Genomic DNA, 13,699 nt, shown 5'->3' on the forward strand with positions numbered 1-13,699 from the left:
CTGAGGGTCTAGGGCAGGGAATATGAAGGACTTGGCAGAGAGGATGTCCATTTCAACAGGCTGATCAAAAGAGAAAGGAGCTCTAGACTTAGAGAATGGCTTATGAGAATGCATAAAGACATGAGAGAACCTAATCTAGGTCTCTGGGGTCGCCTAGCATGGCCTGAGAGAATGAAGATGCATAAGAACAGGTACTAAAAGGTAATCCTGGGCTGAATAAGTGTGAATAGATAGGAATTAGATATTAAGAATGAATTACTTTTGCAATTGTGTACGTCTTATCTGCCCACAAGCTGTCTCCTTGATGGGAAAAAAAAAATCTCCCTCTGGATTCTAGCAGAACAGTTTATGCCTGAAATTGTTTAATCTCAATCACTGATTGCCATTAATTCTTCATTACCACCACCAGAGCTAGCACTTAAACAATGGCTATAGGCATGACTTTTAGCTCTTTCTGTATAATAACCTATTTATTTTTAGAGATGGAGTCTCACTCTGTTACCTAGGCTGGGTTGCAGTGGCACAATCTCGGTTCACAGCAACCTTAGCCTCCTGGGTTCAAATGATTCCCCTGTCTCAGTCTCCTGAGTAGCTGGGACTGCAGGCGCGTGCCACCATGCCCCTGCTAATCTTTTTTACTTTAGTAGAGAGAGGGTTTCATCGTGTTGACCAGGACGGTCTCGATCTCCTGACCTCGTGATTTGCCGGCCTCAGCCTCCCAAAGTGCAGGGATTTACAGGCGTGAGCTACTTCACCCAGCCACCTACTTAAATCTTAAAAGAGCCCAATCAGGGAAATCGTATTACCATCACCTTGTATTACAATCACATTCTACACACAGAGAAGCTGAGGCACAGGAATGTGCCTAGAACACACATCTAAATAACACTGTATGGAATTCATGACCACAAAACACACAGAAAACTGAAGTGCAAAATTGTGTTACTAGGAATTTCCTGCCTCCCTAATTGTCAGTTCTCTTCCCTTTCACCCCACACACCCCCACCATCATGAGTAAATGTCACGGACTTGCCAGGAGATGACTAGTAAGCTCACCAACACTGCTTCTCAGCCGTCACATAGTATCTGCCACTTTCCTCCTCTCCTGCTCGGTTCCATCCAGTGATATCTGCCAATAAGAACGAGTGTCAAAACTGCTAATGGCCAAGATATTACTGTAGCTGCTGAGATCCCAATGATGTCACTTCCCAAGGCTGCACAAGCCACTGGGCTACTGCCAACCCCACCCCTGATGTCGTTACTGACTCCACTTAACATACTCAAAGTGGCACGCAGATTTTGGTAAATCAGTTATCCTGAGATTTTGCTTTCACTATTACTACAACGCAGTCTCCCTAGGTTTCCAACGTGATTTGTTCAGTTGGAGAGTAATCCAAGTGACGGGCAGCATGCTTCCCTTGGAACCTTCTTCCTGTCTATTAACACATTTTTCAAGTTTGGTTTACATAAACATTCCTCCATTCAATTGTGAGCTCCTTTGGGAAAGCCTTAAAAAATACAAAAAATTAGCTGGGCATGATGATGCATGCCTATAATCCCAGCTACTCAGGAGGCTGAGGCAGGAGAATTGCCTGAACCCAGGAGGCGGAGGTTGCAGTGAGCCAAGATCGCACCATTGCACTCCAGCCTGGGTAACGAGAGCGAAACTCCGTCTCAAAAAAAAAAAAAAAAAAAGAGCATGAACTTCAAAGGGTTGCTGTGAAGATCTGTAAAGCATCTAAAATGGTGCATAGCAGACAATAAGCGCCTAATAAATGTTAGTCACTATCCACATCTATATACTTAACAGCTACTTCTTGTTTTGTATAAGATGTGAACAAAAGTTCTCTGAAAAGGAATTTGGAGGAAAGAGACTATTTCAGTGAACAGTCTGCAAACCAGTAAAATATGCTTTGGTGTAAAAGGAAGGCACATTCCAGAGAACAAAATTTGGGTTTTATACCAAAAGTTCCTACCCAGGTTTCCAGTCGGGTCTGTTAATTCAAAGACTTGAAACTTGTTTAGTTTCTATTGGTTGACACAAGTGAGTTTGTAGATTGGTTGACACAGCTAAGCCCTGACTGGTCAATACAGCTGAGCTTTGATTGGTTGTGGTTGATACAGCTGAGCCCTGACTGGTCAACACAGCTGAGCCCTGACTGGTCAATACAGCTGAGCTTTGATTGGTTGTGGTTGATACAGCTGAGCCCTGACTGGTCAACACAGCTGAGCCCCCACTGGTCAATACAGCTGAGGTTTGACTGGTTGGTTCAGGTGAGCTCTCAAAGCCCCAAAGTTAAAAAGATGTGGGGTTTTCCAGGGTTTTAGGGAACTCAGAGTATGTGTAGAGCTTCAAGTCAGCAAATGGCTGCTTGGCTCGATTTTAAATCTAGGCCCACTTAGCCACTTGGAATCCATCCTGAAAAATTGCCTTTTTCAGGTTCTCATTTGTTCAGAACATAAGCAATGTCTAATTGTGCTCTGGATATTTCTTGTCCAATTCAGCTTTCTTCCTATACAATGAGTGCTTTCCCAGAGGTACTTCAGACAATCATGAAAACAAACTCCTGGAGACCAAAATACCAGACCTCCAGACGTGTCCAGACAGATCTGCATTCAAGAGCATGAGTAAGCAAAGATAAGGCAAACGTCCTAATACCAGGTACAACCAAAGGCACGTTTTCCACATGAACTTAAAACTATCAACTGAAAAAGAGAAAACGCACATAGGCCCATGGATGGACTACTCTCTGGCTGGCAACAGACAGCAAACACTGACCCAGGTGCTGCGCCCCCCAAGATGATAAATGGCTGGAAAGAATTATTGCAGCGGGCTGCTCTGCATTTTGGTTGACACACCAACATAAATCCGACTAACAGACTGTGTGACCTCACCCTGGGATGCGAGCCAGAGGTTTCACTTGAGATCTCAGAAGTAATCAAATCTGGAAAGTGTTTCAGTTGCTTTCTCTTTTAGCCCATTTTAAGCAAAACAAAAGGCAGCATGGACCCAAACAGGCAAGAAGGTAAAAGCAGAAATTGTCTACACTCCATTACCCTGAATTACCTGATGATGAATAAATATTCATTGTTCTGTGGTTTCAACAGAAAGTAAACGGCTATTTTAAAAACCTGACCTTCCTCATGCCTTTAATCTCTTCCTTTTCTCTTACATCAGAAAAAGAATATTCAAGCTTCCTGACCAAAAGATATGCCTCTAATACGACCTCAAACAAACCCTGACACAAACCCTGATTCTGAGGTTTTTTTTTTTTTTTTTTTTTTTTTTTGTGAGACAGAGTTTCGCTCGTTACCCAGACTGGAGTGCAATGGCACAATCTCAGCTCACTGCAACCTCCGCCTTCCGGGTTCAAGCAATTCTCCTGCCTCCGCCTCCCGAGTAGCTGGGACTACAGGCGCACACCACCATGCCCAGCTAATTTTGCATTTTTAGTAGAGACAGGGTTTCACCTTGTTGACCAGGATGGTCTCGATCTCTTGACCTCGTGATGTACCTGCCTCAGCCTCCCAAAGTGCTGGGATTATAGGCGTGAGCCACCGTGCCCGGCCCTTGCTTTTTTTTTTACTTGAGATAGAGTGTCACTCTGTCACCCAGGCTGGAGTGCAGTGGCACTGATCTAGGCTCACTACAACCTCTGCCTCCTGGGTTCAAGCAATCCTCCTGCCTCAGCCTCCCAAGTAGCTGGGATTACAGGTGTGCACCACCACGTCTGGCTAATTTTTGCATTTTTAGTAGAGATGGGGTTTTACCATGTTAGCCAGGCTGGTCTCAAACTCCCAACCTCAGGTGATCCTCCTGCCTCAGCCTCCCAAAGTGCAAGGATTACAGACCTAGACACCAGGCCCAGCCCTGTGTTCTATCTTTATACTTTTTTCTTTCACTCCTCAGTCTACTATAATCCCTTAACCACGACTCAGCCCACACCACTGCACCCTTCCCAGCACGCCTTAGTGGAAAAGCTGAAATTGCACTGACGTTAAGAGGTTCTGTCCTGATACTTGCTGGCTGAATGATCTCAGATCAATTTCTTCGCCTCTCCAGGCCTCAGTTTCCACATCTGTAAAAGGAAGCTGATCCCTGCAGCCTCCTTACCAGCCAAATTCTCACAAGGTCATTAGCCCATACGTTTGCAGGTGCAGTGAAACACAGAATGCTGAGAAGCCACACCCCACTCTTAGCCTATGGATGAAGAAACGCTGAGAGGGTGGGGGAAGGAGGGTGGGGGAAGGCCACCTGGGTAAAAACTATCAAGATAACTGAATATGGGAGAAAAACACTTCCCCCGTCCCCAGCTGAAATTGGAAATTGTCAATGTGCACAAGCACAAAGAATAGCTGTCAAGGCGCCCAGAGGTGTGAAGAAAACCTGAAATCATCTGTCTCTACCTGTACAGAGTATCTTTGTATCCTTGCACCTGTTCCAACTGGAAAATGAGAATTAGGCAGATGGGGTGTTTTTAAGGGATTGGATAATTTATTAGGTGTTATAAAACATAGGCAATCAATAAATAATATTTCAATGGAATTCAACATCTTTCCACTGGTTCTCTTAGGAAATTTCAAGCTAATTCCAAAATGTTCCACTCTGCTCTCTGAGGCTCATTTACTGAATTCCCATGTGTCAACGCACAAATTTAGAAGCTCAGAGCAGCGGAGGCCACCAACAGGACTGCATAGCACTGAAGAATTTAATCAGTTAATGTGTCAGGATCTACCCATCAAACACTGACAGCTCACAATCAATGTAAGAAGTTACTTTGTAAAATGGACTTTTGTTTCCTTGAATTTGAGACCTAGAAGCCAGTATTGCTTGACATTCCTGGAAAATTTCCTGATTCACACTTCACTTTCAATTTAGTGGATTGAGCTTTGTCTCTTAAGCACAATAGTGAATGGTTTCGTTTTGCTTTTTTGTTTTTTCTTTTTCTTTTTTAAAGACGGAGTTTCACTCTTGTTGCCTAGGCTGGAGTGCAATGGCGCGAGCTCCGCTCACTGAAATCTTTGCCCTCGGGGTTGAAACGATTCTGCTGCAGCCCCCTGAACAGCTGGGATTACAGGCGCCTGCCACCACACCCAGCTCATTTTTTTGTATTTTTAGTAGACGTGGGGTTTCTCCATGTTGGTCAGTCTGGTCTTGAACTCCTGGCCTCAAGGTGATCCACCTGGCTCGACCTCCCAAAGTGCTAGGATTACAGGCATGAGCCACCATGCCCGGCCAAGTCTACTTTAAGAATAGTTTAGGAGGCCAGGCGCGGCGCCTCAGGCCTATAATCCCAGCACTTTGGGAGGACAAGGCAGGCAGATCACAAGGTCAGGAGTTTAAGACCATCCTGGCCAACATGGTGAAACCCTGTCTCTACTAAAAATACAAAAATTAGCTGGCCTTAGTGGCTCGTGCCTGTAATCCCAGCTCCTTGGGAGGCTGAGGTAGGAGAATTGCCTGAACCAAGACCTGGGAGCTGGAGGTTGCAGTGAGCCGAGATCGCACCACTGCATTCCAGCCTGGGCTACAGAGCAAGAGTCCATCTCAAAAAAAAAAAAAAAAAAAAGATAGTTTAGATATTCTTTGCAAATAGGTTTCTGTTATTTCCATTATGACATTTTATTTTCAATTTTTCATTTTTTCCTTCCATTTTAAAGCACCCTCGGTGGTGTGCCTAAGTGCTCAGGTAATATACATAAAAATGCTTCAACAGACAGATGGGTAAGTACCATCTCATGGTGCCCATACTTCTTAGTGGAAAAAGTACCCAAAACAGAGTGCAGTAATTCCATCCCCTCGAGCGCTGTAACATGCCTGCAGGTGGTAGTTCTGCACGTGAAACCGCAGCACGATGGATATATAAACTAGGGCCACCAATGCACTTGACAATACAATGCAGTAGGTATTCTAATATTCCCATTTCTGATACACACATTACATAAAACCAGAAAAATTACCTTTTTTGGGGAGGGGGCGGGGGATGAAGTCTCACCTGTTGCCCAAGCTGGAGTGCACTGGCGTGATGATGGCTCACTGCAACCCCCACCTCTTGGGTTCCAGCAATTCTCCTGCCTCAGCCCCCAAGGAGCTGGGACTACAGGCATGTGCCACCATGCCCAGCTAGTTTTTTTTGTATTTTTTAGTAAGAAAAGGGGTTTCACTATGTTGGCCAGGCTGATCTTGAACTCCTAACCTGTGATCTGCCTGCCTCAGCCTCCCAAAATGCTGGGATTACAGGCCTGAGCAACCATGCCTGGCCCAAAAAATTACTTTTAAGACAAGTAGCAAAATAAAACTTGCTAAAACATTTTGCAAAATCATTGCTACGTTCTCATCTTTTCTAATATGTGATTTTCTATAACTTGAGTATTATACTCCAAATAGATAGAAATTTGTCTTAGGCTGTAGATCTCATCAGCTTTGGAGGTTAGTCTTTATGAGCACAGGATACCTGAAAACTGGTTAATGAATAGTATTTCAGAAATCTCTACTAACATGCTAATCACAACTGGATAGCTCTCATTTAATCGCTTTTTAAAAAACTAAAAGAAAACATAGGTATTAATATTATCCTCATAGCTGAGGAAATTAAATATGAAAAAGGTTAAATAATTTACCTAAGGCCACATCAGTAGGGGTGACAGAACCGTGACTTCAACCTGGGAATTCTGCTCCCAAGCACTTAGCTACTATGCAATATAGTACTGATGGTAGTACTAGAGTCCTTACTTTCATAGGGGTAGGGGAGGAGACTCAGGTATTTGCCCTAGGGAACATCTTATCATGTCAGACTAACAAAGATCCAATCTAGTGAGATTTGCCCACAGAATACCTAGAGGACCTAAGCTTCATAGATTGCTTTGCCTATAGAATATGCTTCCTGCGCAAAGTCCAGAAGCAAGGCCAGGGCCCCTTTGAACTATGGGGATCAGTGGGGCCCATGGCTGTCTACCTGCTTTCAGTTATCTGGAGATACTGTGCCTCCTGAACTGTGCACATACCAAAAAATGTCAAGGTCATCAACACTTACATCTCATGAACCCAAAAGTCCCATTAAAACGGTACCGGTTATTTACGGGAGTGTTTTATTTACCTGGCATAGATGGGAGAGGAGGACGAGCTTGGAACTTTTCACCATTTTATCATATCTCTAATATGAGAAGTCTACTGCCACCACCAAGATAGTCACGTCAAACCCGAAGTATCTGTAACATAAAAATATCATGGATGCTACTCAATTTTCATTAGTCTAATGTCACCAATAGTAAGTCAAAAGACCCCATCATATTAGGAGCAACGGGAAAGCTTGAATAGCAAGCAATTTTGAAATGATGATGATCTGGCCGGGAGCAGTGGCTCACACCTATAATCCCAGCACTTTGGGAGGCCGAGGAGGGTGGATCACGAGGTCAAGAGACTGAGACCATCCTGGTCAACAAGGTGAAACCCCGTCTCTACTAAAAATACAAAAATTAGCTGGGCATGGTGGTGCGCGTCTGTAGTTCCAGGTACTCGGGAGGCGGAGGCAGGAGAATTGCTTGAACCCAGGAGGCGGAGGTTGTGGTGAGCCGAGATCGTGCCATTGCTCTCCAGCCTGGGTAACAAGCGAAACTCCGTCTCAAGAAAAAAAAAAAAAGAAATGATGGTGATCTACTAAATGCCAGATACAGCACTAGACTCTTGTTCTAAATGCTGTATCTGACTTTTTTTTAAGACATGGAGTCTTGCTCTGTCGCCCAAACTGTAGTGCAGTGGTGCAATCTTGGCTCACTACAACCTCTGCCTCCCGTGTTCTAGCAATCTCCTGCCTCAGCCTCCCAAGTAGCTGAGACTACAGGTGCATGCCGCCACGCACAGCTAATATTTGTATTTTACTAGAGATGGGGTTTCACCATGTTGCCCAGGCTGGTCTCGAACTCCTGAGCTCAGGCAATCCAGCCACTTCAGCCTCCCGAAGTGTCTTTCTGGTATAAACACAGGCTAGTCATGTTATGTACACTCCACCCTTCCTAAAAATGTTGCTGCATTTGTTATATTTCTTTCTTCTTTTTTTGAGACAGTGTCTCACTCTTTCACCCAGACTGGAGTGCAATCTCAGCTCACTGCAGCATTCGCCGGATTCCGGGTGATCCTCCCACCTCAGCCTACAGAGAAGCTGGAACCACAGGCAACACGTCACCACATCCAACTAATTTGTGTTATTATTTGTAAGGACGAGGTCTCGCTACGCTGCCCAGGCTGGTCTCGAATTCCTGGGCTCAAGCAATCCCCCTGCCTCAGCATCCCAAAGTGCTGTGATTACATGTGTGAGCCACCACTGCACCCCGCCAACACTTCTAATTCCTTTTTTTTTTTCCTTTGAGGTAGAGTCTCCCTCTGCCACCTAGACTGGAGTGCGGTGGCACAATCTCAGCTCACTGCCACCTCCACCTCCTGGGTTCAAGTGATTCTGCTTCAGCCTCCCGAGTAGCTGGGACTACAGCCACCACACCCGGCTAGTTTTTGTATTTTTAGTAGAGATGGGGTTTTCCCATGTTGGTCAGGCTGGTCTCAAGATCCTGGCCTCAAGTGATTGACATGCCTCAGCCTCCCAAAGTGCTGGGATTACAAGCCTTAGCCACTGCCCCTGGCCCACTGCGAATTCTTGATAATTCTTTGACCTTGTAAAAAGAACCTGAGTTCTATAAATAGGTCAATAAGTTTCTCTGATTTCTCAATATTAGAATATCCAGAGCAGAAAGCATGGAGGAAAGACATATAAAATTTAACAGGGCATCTGCATGATGTAAGCAGGATTCACATACTAACCTTTTTAACGAAAATCTCCATGAAAAAATAAAACAGGAAAACTCTGAAGACTCTCCTGTGTGCTAAGAGGTAGATCCAGAAAGTATCAAAAGTTGTATTCTCCCAGCTGAAATCTTCTCAGTTTGGTGTTCCTGTTTTGATTACTGGTCTCTTGAAAAGGGGCCGGTGGTGTTACCAATGATCCCATTACTCACTCCTCTCAGGTAACTCTGCTGGAAAGGGAAGGAAGTAAATCTTGGAGTCCTTCACCTCCATCCCTTAATCATATACATGCATGCCCTCAAAAGCGGTAAATCACCGTCCTTCACTGCACTGCCATGATTCACACCTGAAACAGAGCAGAGAAGACAGGTACTCAGAAATGCCATGCCCGGAAAATAAGGCATCTCAACACATTAAAAACAGTGATACCTGGGCACACCAGTATTGCTTCTTCTCAAACTGACACCACACCAACAAGCTCAGTATATCATTCTAATTAAGGGTCATCAGCCGTGTTAAAGGCAAGTTTTATAGAGCAAAGCTTTCCAAACAGAACGTTTTAGGACTCAGTACCCTTTCCACACGCTATTAAAACCAAACGTCTCTATCATGTTAATCCATTTGGGCAGCATGACTTTAATTAGTAAAATTAGCCCTGTTTGGCCAACTTTCCTCTCATAAACTATGTAAGGCAGAAACATGACCAGTCGTATGTTTTAAGATGCCACCTAATGATATAAAAGCACCTATCTAACTTTATACAGAAGTGTTTAAAAATCAAAACACGGCCGGGCGCGGTAATCCCAGCACTTTGGGAGGCCGAGGCGGGTGGATCACGAGGTCAAGAGAGCGAGACCATCCTGGTCAACATGGTGAAACCCCGTCTCTACCAAAAATACAGAAAATTAGCTGGGCATGGTGGCGTGTGCCTGTAATCCCAGCTACTCAGGAGGCTGAGGCAGGAGAATTGCCTGAACCCAGGAGGCGGAGGTTGCGGTGAGCCGAGATCGTGCCATTGCACTCCAGCCTGGGTAACAAGAGCGAAACTCCGTCTCAAGAAACAAAAACAAAAAAATGAAAACACACCATCAATTCTGAAGAAAAAATATCTGAGGTTACCCTATTTATTAAGATGATGTGCTCATGAGGAAAAGGGTTCTGATAGTCAACAGCCTTCTTTTAGTTTAATTACATGAAAATGTAGACGGTTTTCAGGTTTCCCTGAATGTTCTCAGTTCGGGTGGATTTTCCTGCTCAGTACACAGCTGCCTTTACAGGTCGGGCTGGGAAGAGGCAGTAACAGAAGTGCACGCTCAGTATTTTCAAGCACATTTAGAATCTCTCTAGCCGGGGAGATAAGAGCGCCTCCCTCGTGCCAAGCAAATGCCAACAGCCAACAGATCGAGGCCAAATGATAGAAAACACCTCCTCCAGATTTTACTAAACTTTGTCGTTGCGCTTGCGCCCTCATGATCAGCGGCCCTTCACAACTGCCCGTCTGTTCCATTAAATTCCCCATCAACCCCACGTCAGCAGGGTGACAGTGCAATGGTCTCCCCGCTCCTAGATTTGGGAGATGGATGAGGGGGTGCTAATGGGGGCTCTGCCTGCACGACGTATTTTTCATATTTGACTCCCTGACCTTAATTTTACGGCATGCGAAAATCTGGAACGAATGCTCACGTTGGGTACAGGAATGAATGACGCTTTTTCAGCCAGAACCAGGCCTGGCTGACAGACTGTTTCTTGAACTGCCTTTCAGCAAAATGGCCACCTCAAGGATTAGGCTCTGAAATGGCTGAGAGCAGGGATTTGTAAGACAAAGAATGACACGTATTTCTGACAGCTGTGAATATATACATAGGCTAGAAGTATCTTCTTTAAAGCCAGTGTGGTACATTTAAATGGAATAATGTAATTGAACATAGATTTTTTTAAAAAAAGAATGAACTTAATGCTACCACACTTTCAAGGCTGTTTTTTTTTTTTTTTTTTTAAATTGATTTGAAAGGGCTTTGTAGTAAGATAGTAAGCCCTGTATTGCAGGACCAAAAGCTGTTTGACCGGACAGAAATGAACATCGTCTGTTCAACTTTCCACACAGGATTCTCTTACTCAGACTCCATCAACACTGTATTTTTTAAAAAGCATCTCCTTTGAATTTTGAGTTGTGCTTTGAAATTTACAACTAATAATGCCTTAGCCTAAATGTATATGCACGCACAAAAATTATTCATTTCCCTCAATAAGCCTCTGCTAATATCCGTCATCCCCATTAAAGTACATAGATATAATATGCTCCTAATAAAAGGAATACACCTTGATGCACATTGTACCACAGAACAGGAGTCCCTGAGGTTACTTCAACCTTAATAGTACCATGAAGTAGTTTTTGGATAACAATTTTTTTTTTTTTAAATCCCACAGGTTATGTTTTAGCTCCAGCTTTAAAACTGGGCAAATGGAAGAAAAACTATCTTAGTGAACATACACCTATCATCAGAAAGAGAATTTTATTTCTATACTTTGAAACGTTCCTTAAACAACATCATATAAACCGCAGATGCTGATGCCTGTTAGATATGAAGTGTCAAAGATTAACCCACAGTGACCTATCTCTGCAATATACTCCGGGGCCACGTAAATATGAATACAGGATGAAGCCACTTAGCTACAAATGAAGACGTCACACAGATGCATGTCAGACTTTTAAAATGATCTTTGGGAAATCTCAAAGGCTTATGCTATCCTAAAACAGCAAATACTGACATCCACATTGTGTATTTTTTTTTTTTTTTTTAAGTGTAATACCAGTAAACCACATTCAAGGTCAAAAAAGGCCTACTTGGCCACCTGAATAACTCTGCCGTATTTGGTATTCAAAATTAAAAAGAGGAGAGTTAAAAGTGGTAGTTACATGCTGGATTTCCTTGTAAACTTAAAATTGGGGCAGTAGAAGAAACAAAATAAGGACAACTCATTTAATGGCATTTGGTCGGCTCACTTGTGAAATAGACACTGATTTATAAACACGGTCAAAGAAGAGCACTTAACAGAATGACTAATGTCATAATCAGTCAGACACCTTTATTGAGTCATCATGCATACAAGAAACCGTCCCAAAACCGTAAGGCCTGCCTCAAGTAGGCTAAGAGGTAACTGAATATTGTAAAATAGTGACATATACGAAGAGACGTGCAGATAGCGAGAAATGCAGTCAGCAAAACGTCACTAAATTATACCCTTCAATCTGTCCTGCCTTTCAAATGCATCCCCATCAGACAGGCATTCACCCACTCCACAGAACACAACCAGAAGGGAGCTGCAAGTCTGCCACCCAAATGACAGCCCAGGAGTTTGTGGGTTTTCTAAATGGTGGTTTGAGATTTAGGTTTTCTTTCTTCGTCTAAGTAAAAGACCCATCGAAATGTTCTCCTGACACTACAGAATCATAGAAGAAAAGGTTTATAGATTGGTTTATCCATTTCTTTTGATCAAAGCAGGTAGAGGAGCAACTAGGTCAGACATCCCTTCTACCTGCCACTTGACTATTTGTAGGGAGACGCAAAGCTGGTTTTACGGATGTGTCAGGAACTGTTTCTCATATCGAGCTCAGCACTGAAGAGTGAACCACAGATACTTAATTTCAATTAGAAAGTAACAGTCCCCCAAAACTTAAACCATTATTTCCAATGCCATAATTTTAAGGGGGAAATTTGGGGGAGAGTTCGAAAAAATCCTACAGCTACAGAAAGGATTGATGTTATTAGGGAGCACGGGAGGAACTGATTTTTATTACTCAAAGGGTAGTGCTTATTAAGCTCAGATTAAAAGGCAAGTACAGCTTTAGTTTTGTATTCCAGGTACCAATATGAGTCACCAGTCCAAGGGAGCCTCTTCAGAAAAGTATCATGATTTACTGATGAGTATGTGTAGTAATGTCTTCGGTAGATACAGAGACAGGTGTGTGGGGTGGGTGGGTTTGTGTGTGTGTGTAATTTATATGCTATAATGTGTGTGTGTGTGTGTATATATATATATATATATATATATATATATATATTTTTTTTTTTTTTTTAAGCCCACCACGGATGTTGTAAATGATTCAAGAATTATAGAGGGAAAACATAAATATGTTTTATATCTCTGTCTAGCTGGCTAACAAGAAGCTCTTAGAGCTGAAAAGTTCTAAGAGGCAACTTGTTATCACAGAGCCTTAAATCTATAAATCTTAAGAGCTGACATTTCCCAACGTGGGGCAACAACAAACCAGAGAATGAGGAGGGGCACTTCTATTCTTAAGGGCACGAATGGCAGCTGCTGGGCTCATTTGGAATCCTTGGCTCATGCAAACTTGTTTATGCATTTGGTGTATTCACTTAGTTTGCCTATTTGCCAGGCTTAACACCAGTAAGATGGCTGAACATTTGCTCTTGTCCATTTGTTGACTCACAACAACTCAAGGATTAAATGCCACATAAAAAGAACCCGAGCAGCTAGGAGGCGGCGTCAAGGACTTGATGAAATAGCACAAAGTCTTGTCTTCTTTTTTCTCCAGAAAAAGCCAAAAAGAAATATTGTTTTCTAAGAATTCTAATAGCCCTTTTATTTATCCTCTCATTATAAAATCTAGAACATATTCCTAGCATGTGTCAATGGATGGTCACAACTGGTACTCAAAAATCAGGTGCTTTAGGTGAACGGGCCGATACAGAATCTCAAGTTCAATTAAAGCTGTTGTTTTGTACACACTTTTGTGATGAGCTCGATATGCTTCTAGGTGGTAAATACGATCTCTGAAGAAAAAAAATCATCAAAATGAAAACCTTCAGTTCCTGAAGGTCAGAGACACCATGAGAAGCAGTGTCAGCACTGTCTTCAAGCATAATCATTAATTAAATAAGA

The 13,699-nt window shown here is 43.1% G+C and overlaps 1 long non-coding RNA gene across 14 annotated transcripts in view; it reads right to left on the minus strand.

Moving 5' to 3' along the window:
* The window catches only part of LOC103792230 (uncharacterized), a 585,886-nt gene that overhangs the window by 326,061 nt on the left and 246,126 nt on the right, over positions 1 to 13,699 (minus strand). For 8 of the 14 annotated variants that reach the window (XR_013533640.1, XR_013533639.1, XR_013533648.1 and 5 more), the window contains exons 4-6: positions 8,813 to 9,140; positions 7,098 to 7,209; positions 1,057 to 1,129 (exon numbers count right to left, since the gene is read on the minus strand). This is a non-coding gene — a long non-coding RNA (uncharacterized LOC103792230). The remainder of the gene's footprint in view (positions 1 to 1,056; positions 1,130 to 7,097; positions 7,210 to 8,812; positions 9,141 to 13,699) is intronic. The other 6 variants (XR_013533659.1, XR_013533642.1, XR_013533644.1 and 3 more) reach the window with 1 other exon arrangement.

The sequence above is a fragment of the Callithrix jacchus genome, chromosome 4 (genome assembly GCF_049354715.1).
Source record: "Callithrix jacchus isolate 240 chromosome 4, calJac240_pri, whole genome shotgun sequence".
Taxonomy (NCBI): domain Eukaryota; kingdom Metazoa; phylum Chordata; class Mammalia; order Primates; family Cebidae; genus Callithrix; species Callithrix jacchus.